Raw genomic sequence first — 13,191 nt, 5'->3', positions numbered from 1 at the left:
GTGTTTCTTTTACGATGTTCTTTTAACCTGCTATGCAAAAATAAAGTGAAGGAAGATATGCATAATCCTCGCCTCCTAGTCCTTAATAGAATTGAAACGTTCCTTCTCGTAAGCTAGGAAATTTTTCATTCACGATACAATTCGTCTAGTCATCGGCATCACTATGTCTGCTTTGGTGTACGTCGCGGAGATCTACAAATGTGTATATGCTTGCATTTTGGTTAAAACAGCTATTTTATTTTGGATGCTGAAACTGTAAAGTCACCGTTGCGCAACGTGGGTCATGTGCGTGGCTCACCTGTTTGAATGCACGCGTGCGTGCCTACACGAGGATCGTCAAACTTCCAACAGTGACGAACCAGAGATTCGGCTCGTCTGCACATGCTGCGCGGCGCTGATTGGTGAACGCATGCACGCACCGTGAGCCACACTGCATGGAGGTTTACTGCGTGACGCCATCTTGGTTGAGGGCAACGGGCTGGTCTTTGCAAAACTCTTGTGGAGGGTATGTTCGATCCGCTTTTCAGCAGTCTACAGTTTGTGTGCGATGTTCTGGGATGTCTGGATGTGCGATTGGTTGTGCAGTGACCCCTCCGCGACGTATTCACATGGAACCAAGCAGCTATGGCGAGCGCTCATGTCACTGGTGGCAACTGTGTCTGATAGCCCTACATCTCTTCAATAACGAAGTGAGTTGTCAAGTGATTTCTATTTCAGCACCGTAGTACTGATGTGTTTTTACTTGGACACATGCTGGTCTACACCATGTTCACAGCTTGATCACGTTGCTTAATTGAGGGATATTTTCAGCTGCTCTGAGTTGAAAACCTTTCCTGAACATTTCTGCCGGTAACGTTTGCTATTTTCTTTCCCTTGGGAGAAGTTTTTACAACAAATAACATGTCATGAATTTTGTGCTACTGTGGCATCTCACAGGTGTGAGGTCGCTCACCGGTGGAGGGCTATGTTGTTCCTGAGCATTGTTTTTTTAAATTGCCATGTTCTGCATTTATCTCCTTCTGCATTGACAAACGTTGTACTTGTCTGCTGTGTAGTTTTCACTGTGCAAGTTTTTTCCCCGTGGTGTTGTACACGGAACCTTGTATTCCTTCCCCACACTTGTGGTCTACATGTCATTTTTTGTTTTTGGTCACAGGATTACGGCTCCAAGTTCACTATGGATGTGAGGTTGTTACTCTTACATTACATATCTGTACTTGTGACATGTGGCTACAAAGCACGCCACATGTCCTACATGGAATTGTTTTATGGGCATTGTCTGCCCATTTACTTTGGATAGCCTAGGTACCCTTACATGAGGTCCTAGTCTCTTAGTGGGTGGTTACCCATTTTTTCTGTTTGAACATTACGCTCCCTTACATGAGGGATGGGATTGTGTACTACTACCATTTCTGCGCTGTACGTTACATGACCTCTACATGGGGATTGTCCTATAGGTACGAGTCCCATTTATGCAAATTGTTTGTTCACGCTACCAACCTCTACATAGGGGTGTCTAATGAGTATGAGTCCCATTTTTGCAAATTGTTTTTGCATAACATTCATTGCGGGATATTTATGGTGATAACGGTGTGTAAGTCACCTTGTGCTGCACATTTGTTGTACAGTATATATATCACCAAGTGCAACCAACACGTGTTGTTTTCTGCCCCGAGGTCATAGCGGCTGTATGGATGGCAGTCAACCTTCTTCTCATTCTCTGGGTATTGCCTGTTGTTTCAGGTTCATTCACTCACCTGTGTTTTGGTGACGTTCTTTCGGGTGTCTTTCTTTACTATGCTTTATTAAATTTTATATAGGAGGAGGATGGGTGATATTATATCCTGTATATTTACCTACGCATCTCCTCTATGCTTTTCTATTCTTCTTGTATCTTTTTCTTTCTCTTGTATTTCCATCTATACCATCCATTTAATTTTCTCTCGTAATTAGATCTTCTGTCTATTTTCTTTCATGTTCACGGTGGTTTCTCTTGGAATCTATGCTGTGATTCTTTCACTTTTAGACTAATTTTCTTCTTGGATTTTCCCTACTGCTGCACATATCTCTCTCTTGGGTTTTTCTAGCTTGAACCTTTTCCTAATTTGTGGATTCTATTTTGTGTGGTGGAAGGAGGGAAAGATATGTAGTAACCTGTATTGTATTTATCTGGTTACTTTCTCCCTAGCTGCTCAGCCAGTGTAAATGTGATGCGTGGAATGTTGGTGTGATGGACATGAATGGAATGTTTGGGTGCTTGGATACTTGAGTGTGACAGTTGGAGTATGGACTGAGCAGTAGGCGGACTCACAAGAACTCACTACTTGTAACTGTACCTAATAAATCTACATGAAACTACATCTTGGCTATGGACATAATCACTACAAGAAGCCTAAGGGACATAACAGGCTTCCAACAACCTTGAGTCCAGCACCTGGACTCTGCAATCTGTGAGTTCTGTCCTCTCTAGTGATGCCACCCCAGACCAGGACCCTTAGAAGTAGGTCTGAAGGTGCTTCTGACAACCTCAGCTGTGGTCCCCATCAGAATCTACGCAAAGCTCCACAAATCCTCGCTGCCCAGCTTCCAGCTCCACCGGAACTGCACCAAGTGACTTAAATCCCCACTAAGCTTTGCTGCATCTCCCATCATAACCTACACATACGCGCTGACACGACCCGCAAAGTCTCGTTGCATAGCTTCTTCTGAAACAAACGCTGGACGACGTGAATCCCGGCAAAGCAACGCCTTGCAAACCACACCCCAGGATTAAGGTACTTTGTTCAGCAGCCCTGTAGGTGGCCCGCACTCCGTCGCACTCATTCACAGTTGGCCTGAAGTTGTGACTTTATCCTGGTCTGGCACGACCAGATAACCACAGTTGCTGCTTTGCGCTTTTTCCTGCTATTTTCACCTAAATCTTTCAAATTGCATATCTCTGGTCCTATTGATTGGATGTTTGTCGTTTTAGTCCTGTTTTAGTTATTACAAATTATTCACATTTTTTAACCTGGTGCTAGATCTCTTTTGTGTAGTCTTTTCACCATATTACTGTTGGAAGTGTTGCACAAATACTTTACACAATGCCAAGCTATCAGAGGGTTGAGCACTGGTTAATTTAGGGTTGGCTTGTGCCTCAGCCTGACAGGGATTGTGATTGCTGCTTGACCAGGTCTCACATGCATGCCAGTCAACCAGTAACCCAATTTACCACAGTTCCATAAAACTGGGCCTATTTTTTAATCATGAAGCCTACTCCATACAAACAAGACATAACTCTGTGATCTGGTTCCTTCCTCGTACTTGAAATCCTCTGTTTCTTTTATTCCACAAGCAGAGGGAGAGACTTATTGAGATTTGAAACCTAAGCTCTGGAATAACAAACTAAAGGCCCTTTCAAGTTTACGCAATGTAAGAGTTGTCTCAAGACTTACCTATTTTATTACCTTTTTTCCTGTACTAGTCAAGCTTTGCTTCAGTACCTCGTGCTAAGATGCGAATGTGCATTCAATAAAGTAATAAATGAATAAATCCAAATAAATACCTTAACCTCAGACTTGGGTTCATTCTCTCCTTGAATGGACTTTGCTTTCACCTTTCTATTTCAAAGTACAGAAAAATCACTCAAGGAACACTCATTACCAATTTAGGTTAGCACAACCAGAAAGATGAGAAAGAAGAGATACACATCATCGTGCATGAAAATACAAAGGTCATGATCCAACACACAATGTCAAGCTTCAAATCTTCATAACAGTGTTTGATATCCAAAATTGCCAAAAACACTTCTGACATGGGTAGAGACCTTAACACTGTGGCTTCGACAGATGTGAGGAAGAGGAGTGTAGGTGTCTAGCGGGTTAGTGGAAGTTCAGTTGATGGTTGAGGTATTCAGGTTTTAGGTCATGAAGGGCTTTATAGGCATGAGGATCTTGAACTGGCATCTTTTCTGAATGGGGAGCCAGTGGAGGTCTCTCAGGGAGGGGGTGATGTGGGTTCATTTGGAGAGGTCCAGGATGAGTCTGCCTGCAGCGTTCTGTATGGTCTGGAGTCTTCTGAGGAGCTGGGTGGAGATACCGGCATAGAGGGCGTTGCCGTATTCGAGGCGCCTGATGACAAGGGCCTGGGTGATGGTCTTTATGGTGATGAAGGGGATCCATCTGAAGATTCTGAGGAGCTAGCGAAGTGCGTGGAAGCAAAAAGAGGCGACTGCCCTAACTTGTCGTTTCATGGTGAGTTGGCTGTTGAGGATGATGCAGAGGTTGCGAGTGTGGTCAGTCAGTGTGGGTCCGAATTCTGCAGGCCACCAGCTGTGATATCATGCATAGATGTTCTTCCAGAAGATCAGCACTTCGGTTTTGTCGGAGCTGAGTTGTAGGCCGTTGTCTCTCATCCATTCAGCTACATTGGTCATGGTTTTGCAGAAGTTGGTTTTGGCGTTGGAGGGGTCCTGGGTGAGTGAGAGGATCAGTTTAGTGTCATCTGCACAGGAGATTATGTTGAGTCTGTGGGATATCACAACATCTGCAAGGGGGGTCATGTAGATGTTGAACAGGGTGGGGCTTAGGGATGAACCTTGTGGCATGCTGCATATGATGTCTTTGGGTGCAGAGGTGAAGGGAGGGAGCCGGATGCTCTGTGTGCATCCTATAAGGAAGAAGGTAATCCACTTAAGGGTGTCTTGCTGTATTCCTAAATTGTAGAGGTTGTTTTGGGAGATGGTGGTGAACGCTCATGAGTGGTCAAGGAGTATCAACGGCACAATTTCTCCACGGTCGAGGCATTTTCTGATGTCGTATGTGGTGGCGATCAGTGCAGTCTCACTGCTGTGGTTGGCCCGGAATCCTGATTGTGAGATTGATGTCTTTCTCGAGTACTTTGGCCGGATAGGGGTGCAGGGAGATCGGATTATATTTTTTTAGATCGCTAGGGTCGGCAATGGCTTTCTTTAGAAGATGTAAGACGTCTGCATGTTTTCAATTGTTCAGAAGGGTTGCAGTGGAGATGGAGGTGTTGAGGATGCTGGTGAGGTGCGTTCAGATTGGGTTCACCCAGAGGCATGATTCACTTTCCAGTGTGATTTCTAACCTCTTACTTAATAAGAGAGAGATACTGCTTAACTTCGAACAAAAGCTGATTACCTACAGGAGATAATAGGAATACACTCCACCGATGGACACACTGTTAGGTACTGTGTTTAGAACCTGGTGTGCATAACCCACCTTGGCAACTACTTTCAAGGTGTAAAGAGAATGTTGGGGGAGGATCTGTCAGTTTCTGGCTTGTTGTTTGCTTTGCCGGTCGTGCACATTGTACTTCATCATTAAAGATTGAAGAAACAAATTACGGGCCTTGTGTGATTTATTACTTTTCACTGGCCATGACTGGAAATGAGCTGAGGATGGGCAGAGCAGGCAAATTCCCCTAGAAGCCTGATTTTGCCTCTATTGGTGAGCAGGAGCATCGCAAAGGGCGTTTTTGCAGGTATCACTGGGGCGAAGTCTTGGATGTGAGCCGATCATGTGTGGAGGGGCTTGTTGGAAATGGCCGTTCATAGCGTGCTTACCCTCAACTTCTTGGTTTTCTCCTTCCTGGTTTTCCACTGATCTAGTTGCTAGCCTTAGGACTTTGAGCGCTTGGCACTGCCATTCAGTACTTGTCATATACATACTGGTGATTGGTGTATACATGATTCGCTGGTTCGAGTTAGCTGTAAGTCTCCTCCATGGGCCTGCAGCACTGGTTGTGCCATACACGGAGGTAGTTTATCGATCAAGTCACAGGGTGCGGTGTTGGGAAAAGGTAGGGCATGCGTACCTTCGCGTTACATGCAAGGGTCATGAATGGCACCGAATGGCGTGTTCAGTGCGACAGAGCCTGCCTATTGCATTCGATTAGCATGGGGAAATATATGGAAAGGCTATTGAGCAGTATTTCCTACGTGCAGGATAGTAGCAGTATAGTTTTTGATATATAGATAATGCGAATCGTCTCAGGTAGTGCGAGTGGATCTGACATTATGTATGTGGAAATGTCACTTTGGGAAAGTGGGCATTTCGATGCTTGTGGCTTTGTGTGCCTGTCCGCCTGTCTCCAATTCACAACTGGGTGCTGGGGGGGACAGTTTACTTTTGTGCATTCCTCATAGAAGGCCATAAACTAGGGACTCAAGGGAAACTGCAGATCTCTGACTCTGAGGGGCCTTTCTTGGACGGATACGTGGGGGTGGATTGGGACCTGCATTCCATGGGGCAGGGTCTTGGCCCTACTAAAGATAGTGATCAAACCTTCGTAGGGTAGGATGGCAGACAGGACAAAATTTAGAGCGGGCCTTTGCATTCAAAAGGTGACCTTTTGAACTGATCGCATCTTCAAAGGCCATTGTGTGCATAACTACTGGGGCTCTTCCTTCAGAAGTTAGAGACGCTTTTGGATTTGGAACCATACTGCGCTGGTTTGATACTGGTACATCAAAATAAGGACTCATTAGGGCAGGACAGACTGTAACTTGATTATACACAGACTTGTGGTGGCCTGGAGCTTGTTGTGCTCCAGAAAGGGGGCTATCACTTGGTGGCTTTTGCCTCGACATTGCTGGCCTGTAGCTAAGCGTCAACTGTCATGGCCTGGGTCCCTAAGTACTCTCCAAGGGCCGGTTGGCTGGCTTCTTGTCCACGAGATCCCAGGAACACAAAGGATCTGTCTTATCCACAAGATTGTAAGGACTACGAAGGGTGGAAGTGATCGTCGGTTGGGACAAGAACCATCCTGACATACACCATCATCACACTGTGCAGAAGAGTGTTCTGATGAAGATCAGCAGCCCACCTGAGGTGCCCAGATGTGAGGAGTTTGAGGAGTGTGGGGGAAGCTTGCAGAGTCCAAGGTACCTGTGCTTGCAACCAGGGGACCTGTGCTAGCTTACACTCCAGAGTGTGTGGTGTCCAAAGAGTATTGGGGGACTTGAGCTAGGAGCTGATACTATCTTTGACCTCCTGATCGGGAGGGCAACAGTGCTGACAACGCGACCTACATCCGATGTCAGTGACTCCCTCTTCCTGGACCCATGCCACAAGGTACTTTGCTGTGGAGAACATCATGACAGGGCCAGAGAGGTTTTGTTGTGCCTTGTGGGCACCTACGGCTGGCTGGCGGGAGCTATGGCAGCTCACACCTCCACTTGAGTGGAAACATTTCTCCAGACTTTGAAGCATGCCAACTTTCTGGGTCACAACGTTCTGTCTATGGAAGGGATAATGATCCCGCACTCTTGCAGGTGACGCTGGGAGCCTCAAGGTCTAATCCGGAAGGACAAAATTTAGTAACTGTTTCTTTCCATTTTAGGTGGTTCCGACAATCTAATCAATGTGGCGCCGGCAGGGGCAACGTGTATCATTGGCTGACATAGTTGAGTGACTGAGGGGTTGGGTCATTAGGCATCATCAAAAACCTGTGATCACTTGACCATTGCAACTCCTGGAGTTATGTGATATTTGGGAATGTTGTGTTGGATGAATATCTCTGATTAGGGCTTATATGTTCATGCCGTTCTGCTGCTAATGGGAAAGCTCAACAATTGCATATAACTGTAAAGTGTACATACAATGTGTATCTCATTTTGATTTCAATGTGTGTTTAATACAAAGGCCAGTGTTTTATACATACAGTGTGGAATCTTAGTGGTGTATGCAGTCTGTTGTGAGTCTGGTGTAGTGCCAATACTTTACACTTGGACCCTGAGGATAAGCCTGACTGCTCGGTGTCAAGCTACCCAAGGGTGAGCACACGTCATTAGACACATGTATCATACTCATCCTATCTAGGGACCCTTTTAAAAGCTGAGCAGTCCTTCTTAATATCTCTTCTAGGGCTCCCTCCCAGTACGCCTTTGATCCCTCTCAGGTTCGATCTTGGTTTAGTTCCAATAGAGGAGATCATTAGTGAAAGACCAATTTTGTACTGGAAGAGGTTATGGTCAGTGCCTGAACTGGCCTCATATAGAGCAGAATTCGCTGAGATTTGGCCTGCCCTTAAATATAAAAAGATCCCCTGGCTCCTGCATATTAATGCAGCTAGTATTCGACTAGGACTTCGGAATTGTGGGCAAATCCAGAAGCATATTGTCCCGGGTTGCCAAAGAAAGAACTTCTTTCTCTGATATCCACACACAATTCTTTATCTCTTCTGAGCTCTTCAGCGGTGGGTAGGTTGACCTCAGAGTTCCTCATAGTCAAACTAGAGGAATTCATGGACCAAATTGAACCCCCACTAGCCCGAAAATTATATATCCAGCTAAGATATGGCACCCTACCGGTCAGGTCCTTTTCATCTAAGTGGCAGACCCAGAACCAGGAAAATTGTCCTGCATGTAATTACAAAATGGAGACTGTCGCACATGTGCTGTTTTTTTGTCCTGCTTACTATGCAATCAGAAAATGTTGGCTGACTCCCATCTGCAGGTACTTGGGATTTCGTTATTTCATGCAGGCTTGTAGGTCCTTAACCTATGATACTCATCCCCATATTGTTTTTGCAGGATCTCGTTATTTACACAGTGATCTTCAGTGATTTGCACAGCAGTATTCGGGCAAATTGAAGCAAGGTCGGTGGTCACAAGCACCGGTGTTGGAGTTGCTTTAGGGCTGCACGTCATGCATACCTCTATTCAGCGTATAGACCTTCGCAGTGCATAGCTGTTACTTGCAAGCCTCCAGCAACAGAAAGACTATGGTGTGTATCAGAGACACACACACCCAGATATCGTAAGTACTACTTATTCTTCTTTCAAGTTTATAAGGGTACAATGCACACCAGTGATGCACACACCTTGCACTTGGAGTTTGTGTGCATGCACTTTTTGGTGATGAGCACACCTGGATAATTAAATGTGAAATAACTGGCCATTGAGAAAGGTGTGCACTTTTTGTTGATGCGCACACCATTATTTAACTGGATGTAAAAATTGTACTGAGGTATTTTAATTCTGAATATTGTATTTTATACCATATTGCATGTTCATTGATGAAGCTTAGTTGTGTGTAAATCTTATACGCATTTAATTAGTTAGACTCCACCCTAGTACTGTGCGTTCCTGTATCAACATGCAGCAAGCCAGGTAATCCTCCAGTGGAGTGGGAGGGATGTTTGGAAGGCTTCAAAGCTTACTTGGAAGCAATAGAGCGGGAGGTATTTACTCAAAAGAAAGAGTTGCTGTTTGATAGAAATGAGATCTCTGGTTGGCTAAGGCTTGTGCCAAAGCCAGGCAGAGACCACCACTCTAGTCAGGGCAAGGGAGTTACACGCCAAAGATAACCCCTGCTCACCCCCTTGGTAGCTTGGCACGAGCAGTCAGGCTTATCCCGGTGGCGATGTGTAAAGCATTTGTGCAACACACACAGCAACAACTTACTAGGCACACCACAAAAGGAACTCCACACAAGGTTATATATAAAAATAGCCTTTGTATTATCATAAAACACATTAGATGGTAATCACACAATATGAATGAATATCACTTTATTCGATATAAAATATCATAAAAGTATGAACATTATCAAATCATCCTAAAGAAATTCGTCATAATATAACGTATGATGTTAAAAAAGTGAAAATAAAAGGATAAAATATATACAAATTGGAACAATAAAAAACACATCATGAACAAAGCAAAGTGCTCATATATCTCAAAAATCCAGGCTCTTGTGAGTAAGAACTCATAAACGTAGACCACAACCAGTAATTACTGGTAAACACTATACTCAGCATCATCCTGTAACATAAATCATATCATGTACAGTACCACATTAGGTGAGAAATATATTCTGCGCCAACCTCATAAGCCTAAACATAGTAGACCATAATCTCCTAAACATAACTCGCATTAGGAAATAAATTTACTAGCATAAACCGCAGTAGGGAATTACTCATACCTAAACCACAGTAGAGAATAAAATAAAACATAACACAGTAGGTAAAACCTCATAATCATAAAATCACATCTAGAAGCATAAATCAGGGTGCATAAATCATACTACATACATTACATTTCCTAGCACCCTATAAATCACATCAGGGCCTGGTGCCCTATAATTCTAACAGTCTCCCTGGCCAACTGGCCATCGCTAAGGGGCTCAAATGCCCTCTGTCCAAAAGTCAGGGCGCGCTGCCAATGCAGCAGGAGTCAGGGGTGCGCAATTGCGCTGACCTAAACGTTGCAGCTGGCACTAAGTGCTACGCAGCTGTGAAGACAAGTGGGGCAAAGGAGTGCATCTCACTCTGGATTCAAACATGTCCCCTTGAAGAAAAGAAAGACCTAAACGGTGCAGCTGCCCACTACTTGCTGGGCAGCTGGAAATATAAAAATGCGGCATGGGCTCTCAATGGCCCTTAGAACAAATGATGCCCCACGTGGGAGCCACACGGGGCTCTGAAAATAATTATGCGAAGCGTTGGAGCCACACGGGGCTCTGTAAACAAATAATGCCCCCATAGCGTTGCAGCTGACCCCTGCAAAGTAGGGCACCTGGAGAACAAGGGCCAATATGGAGCAGCACGGGCCCAAGGCCCCCCGGGACCCCCACTGGGGACCTTTAAACAAATATGGCCACGTTGGAGCGGCCCGCTGCAAAAACGGGGCTGCTCAGGGGACCAAAGCACCAGCCTGGGCACAGGGGGCGGGCACCGTCAATGTGCCCCGACACCCCCCCCCAACCACCGTAGGACTCAGCCCTTACTCATCGGGCTGCTTCAAGGACTCCTGACTTCACTCAGTGCGGAGGGGCAGGCACCGACAATGTGCCTCGCGCCCCCTCTGCACCAGCTCCGGCCACACTCCTCCCTGCAAGGTCCTGCGCGGGGTGGGCTCCCGCTTGGATTCATTGGATTCTTCACCAGGCCCCCTCCTGGGACCCGGGACTCGGCACCTTCCAGCGCGGGGCTTCCCTTCCTCACGGGAGCCCCGCTCAGCACGCTCGTCACCGGCGGGCGGGGCTTCCTCTCCCGGCCCCGCCCACGTCCCAGGCAAAACATGCCTGACTTCCTGGTCGGGAGGACCGGGCCGCAGCGGTGATTATTTCTTCGGGCACAATGAGGGGTAGGCTCCCTCTTTACTAACAATATAAAGCAGGGTGGGCAGCCGTTCAATCAATAAAAGCAAAGTCGCAGGGTGGGCACCCGCGCATTAATTAAATTGAAATCGACGACGCAGGGTGGGCACCTGCTCAATTAAATAAAAATAAGCGGGGTGGGCACCCGCGAAACAATGATAAATGCAGCGGAATCCCTACGTCGGGATTCCCTCGAAGGTGATTGCAGCCCAGCGCTGCGAGTGGAATGCAGAAGCGCTCCCTCCCGGAATAAATACAGCGCTCTGCAAGAAAATAGAAATAAAGCGCTCACGAGGCGCTAGGAGGTAAAAAAACACAAAGTCCCAAAGAATAGCAAATGAAGCAAAAGGTCCCAGTAGTCCTTTAGGCATCTAGGGGTAATTCAGGGCCCAGGGCCAGCACACAGGGTCCTCCAGCAGGGAGGCAGACCCCCATGGCGGTCCCTCCTGGGCCCCACCAGCAGCAAGCCCCCCTCCATCAGGAACAGAACAGGAACTGAACATTTACATGGGGTCACAGCCCCTATATTTATACAACATTTTCCCTTTATGCAAAGATGCAGGGTTTGGGGGAACCAGATACAACAGGAGCACTTTGTGTACATGACTCCTTCCTTCTTTTCACAGGACAGGCCAGGGACATCAGACGCACCACAGGAGGTGGAGCCAGCATTGTGGAGGGAAGGCACAGTCCCATTCAGGTCCCAGGTGCAACTCCTCCCTCCCATCTACATGCAGATCTCCCTATTCACCACTGGGCAGACTCATCCTGGCTCCTGGAATTCCCCACACCATCCAGCACCTGTCAATCACAAGCCAGACATGCACTCCACAGCAGACAGGCAGACACATAGGACACAGAAATGCCAACTTCTAAAAGTGGCATTTCTAACATAGCCACAATAAATCTGCGCACACTATTGCGCAGCATTTATTCACACGATTTCAGACCTACCAGAGTTGACCACACAGCTCCTCTCATAACAGGAATTACCACTGACACATACTGATCAGGGCATACCCATGCATTCCTATGGGAGGGCAGGCCAACCTTCCAAATGTATCTCACAGAGCGCACGCACTTTACACTGGGCCACAGTGCTAAAGTGCGCAGAGGCCTAAAATCACTAGCACCATGTCAGAGCTTAAGGCAAAAAGTTCAGGGGTGAACCTGCCAAAAAGGGCCAAGTCCAACACTGTTGTTGTGCCATTCTTTGGCCCCGGAAGGCAGAAAGGTGCTAAAGCATTTACCAGTAGATGTAGATATGAGTGAGGGTGATGCTGTTGATGATTACGCTTCTGCTGTCAAAATGCTGGATTCTCGTTTTAAAAAGAAGCTTAACATCATCTTGGAGAGACACAAATTTTATATGAGGAAGCAACTTCTGGGGGAAACAGTGGAAAATGTCATGAGTGATCTCAGGGTTTTAGCCTCAACATGTGATTACAAGACAATGAGGAAGAGGTGTTGAGAGACCAATTAGTGGGGAAAAGAAATTATCAAAAAGGTGCAGGAAGCAAGATTGACTGCAGAGAACTTAACCACCCCAACAAACTCAATCCATCTTCGCTACATAAATAGTGGTAGGAGTGCTGTGATATTTAAAGGTCAAGACACTCTCAAGTTCTCCCAAAACCTCCACTGGCTTACCTTCATGAGCAATGGGTTTAACTTGCGACTTCTCCACTCCTCATGACCTATGAGGGTAAAAAATGACCCCGAATCTGCCATCATGGAATATTGCAATGCCCGACACCTTTCTCATAGCAAAAGTTACCCATCTAGATTTGTGAACTGCTGGCTGGGCACCTTCCTTCAAAATTATATGGGGGAAGAAACCTTAAATCTTCCACAGTTTTTTGCTAAACACCCAAGAAGTGCAGGTACTCCTTCCCCGTTTCCCTTCACAGAGGCACCGACAGCTGTGGGGTTAGTATTCAATAGTGGCACAATAGGGAGGCACAGTGGTGCAAGAGGGAGGCACAGCAGCAGAAGTGGGAGGCACAGCGGCAGACGAGAGAGGCACAGCGCAGAAGAGGGTGGCAAAGCGGCAGAAAAGGGTGGCACAGTGGTGCAAGAGAGAGGC

At 46.4% G+C, this 13,191-nt stretch overlaps 1 long non-coding RNA gene across 2 annotated transcripts in view; it reads left to right on the top strand.

Annotated features, from left to right (window-relative positions):
* Positions 1 to 466: 466 nt before the first annotated feature.
* The window catches only part of LOC146870621 (uncharacterized), a 451,880-nt gene continuing 439,155 nt past the window's right edge, over positions 467 to 13,191 (top strand). For both annotated transcript variants that reach the window (XR_014978740.1, XR_014978741.1), the window contains exons 1-2: positions 467 to 689; positions 8,537 to 8,762. This is a non-coding gene — a long non-coding RNA (uncharacterized LOC146870621). The remainder of the gene's footprint in view (positions 690 to 8,536; positions 8,763 to 13,191) is intronic.

This window comes from Triturus cristatus, chromosome 1_1, assembly GCF_964204655.1.
Source record: "Triturus cristatus chromosome 1_1, aTriCri1.1, whole genome shotgun sequence".
Taxonomy (NCBI): domain Eukaryota; kingdom Metazoa; phylum Chordata; class Amphibia; order Caudata; family Salamandridae; genus Triturus; species Triturus cristatus.
Note: the sequence above shows the minus strand (reverse complement) of the source record. Positions and strands in the feature narration are given on the sequence as shown.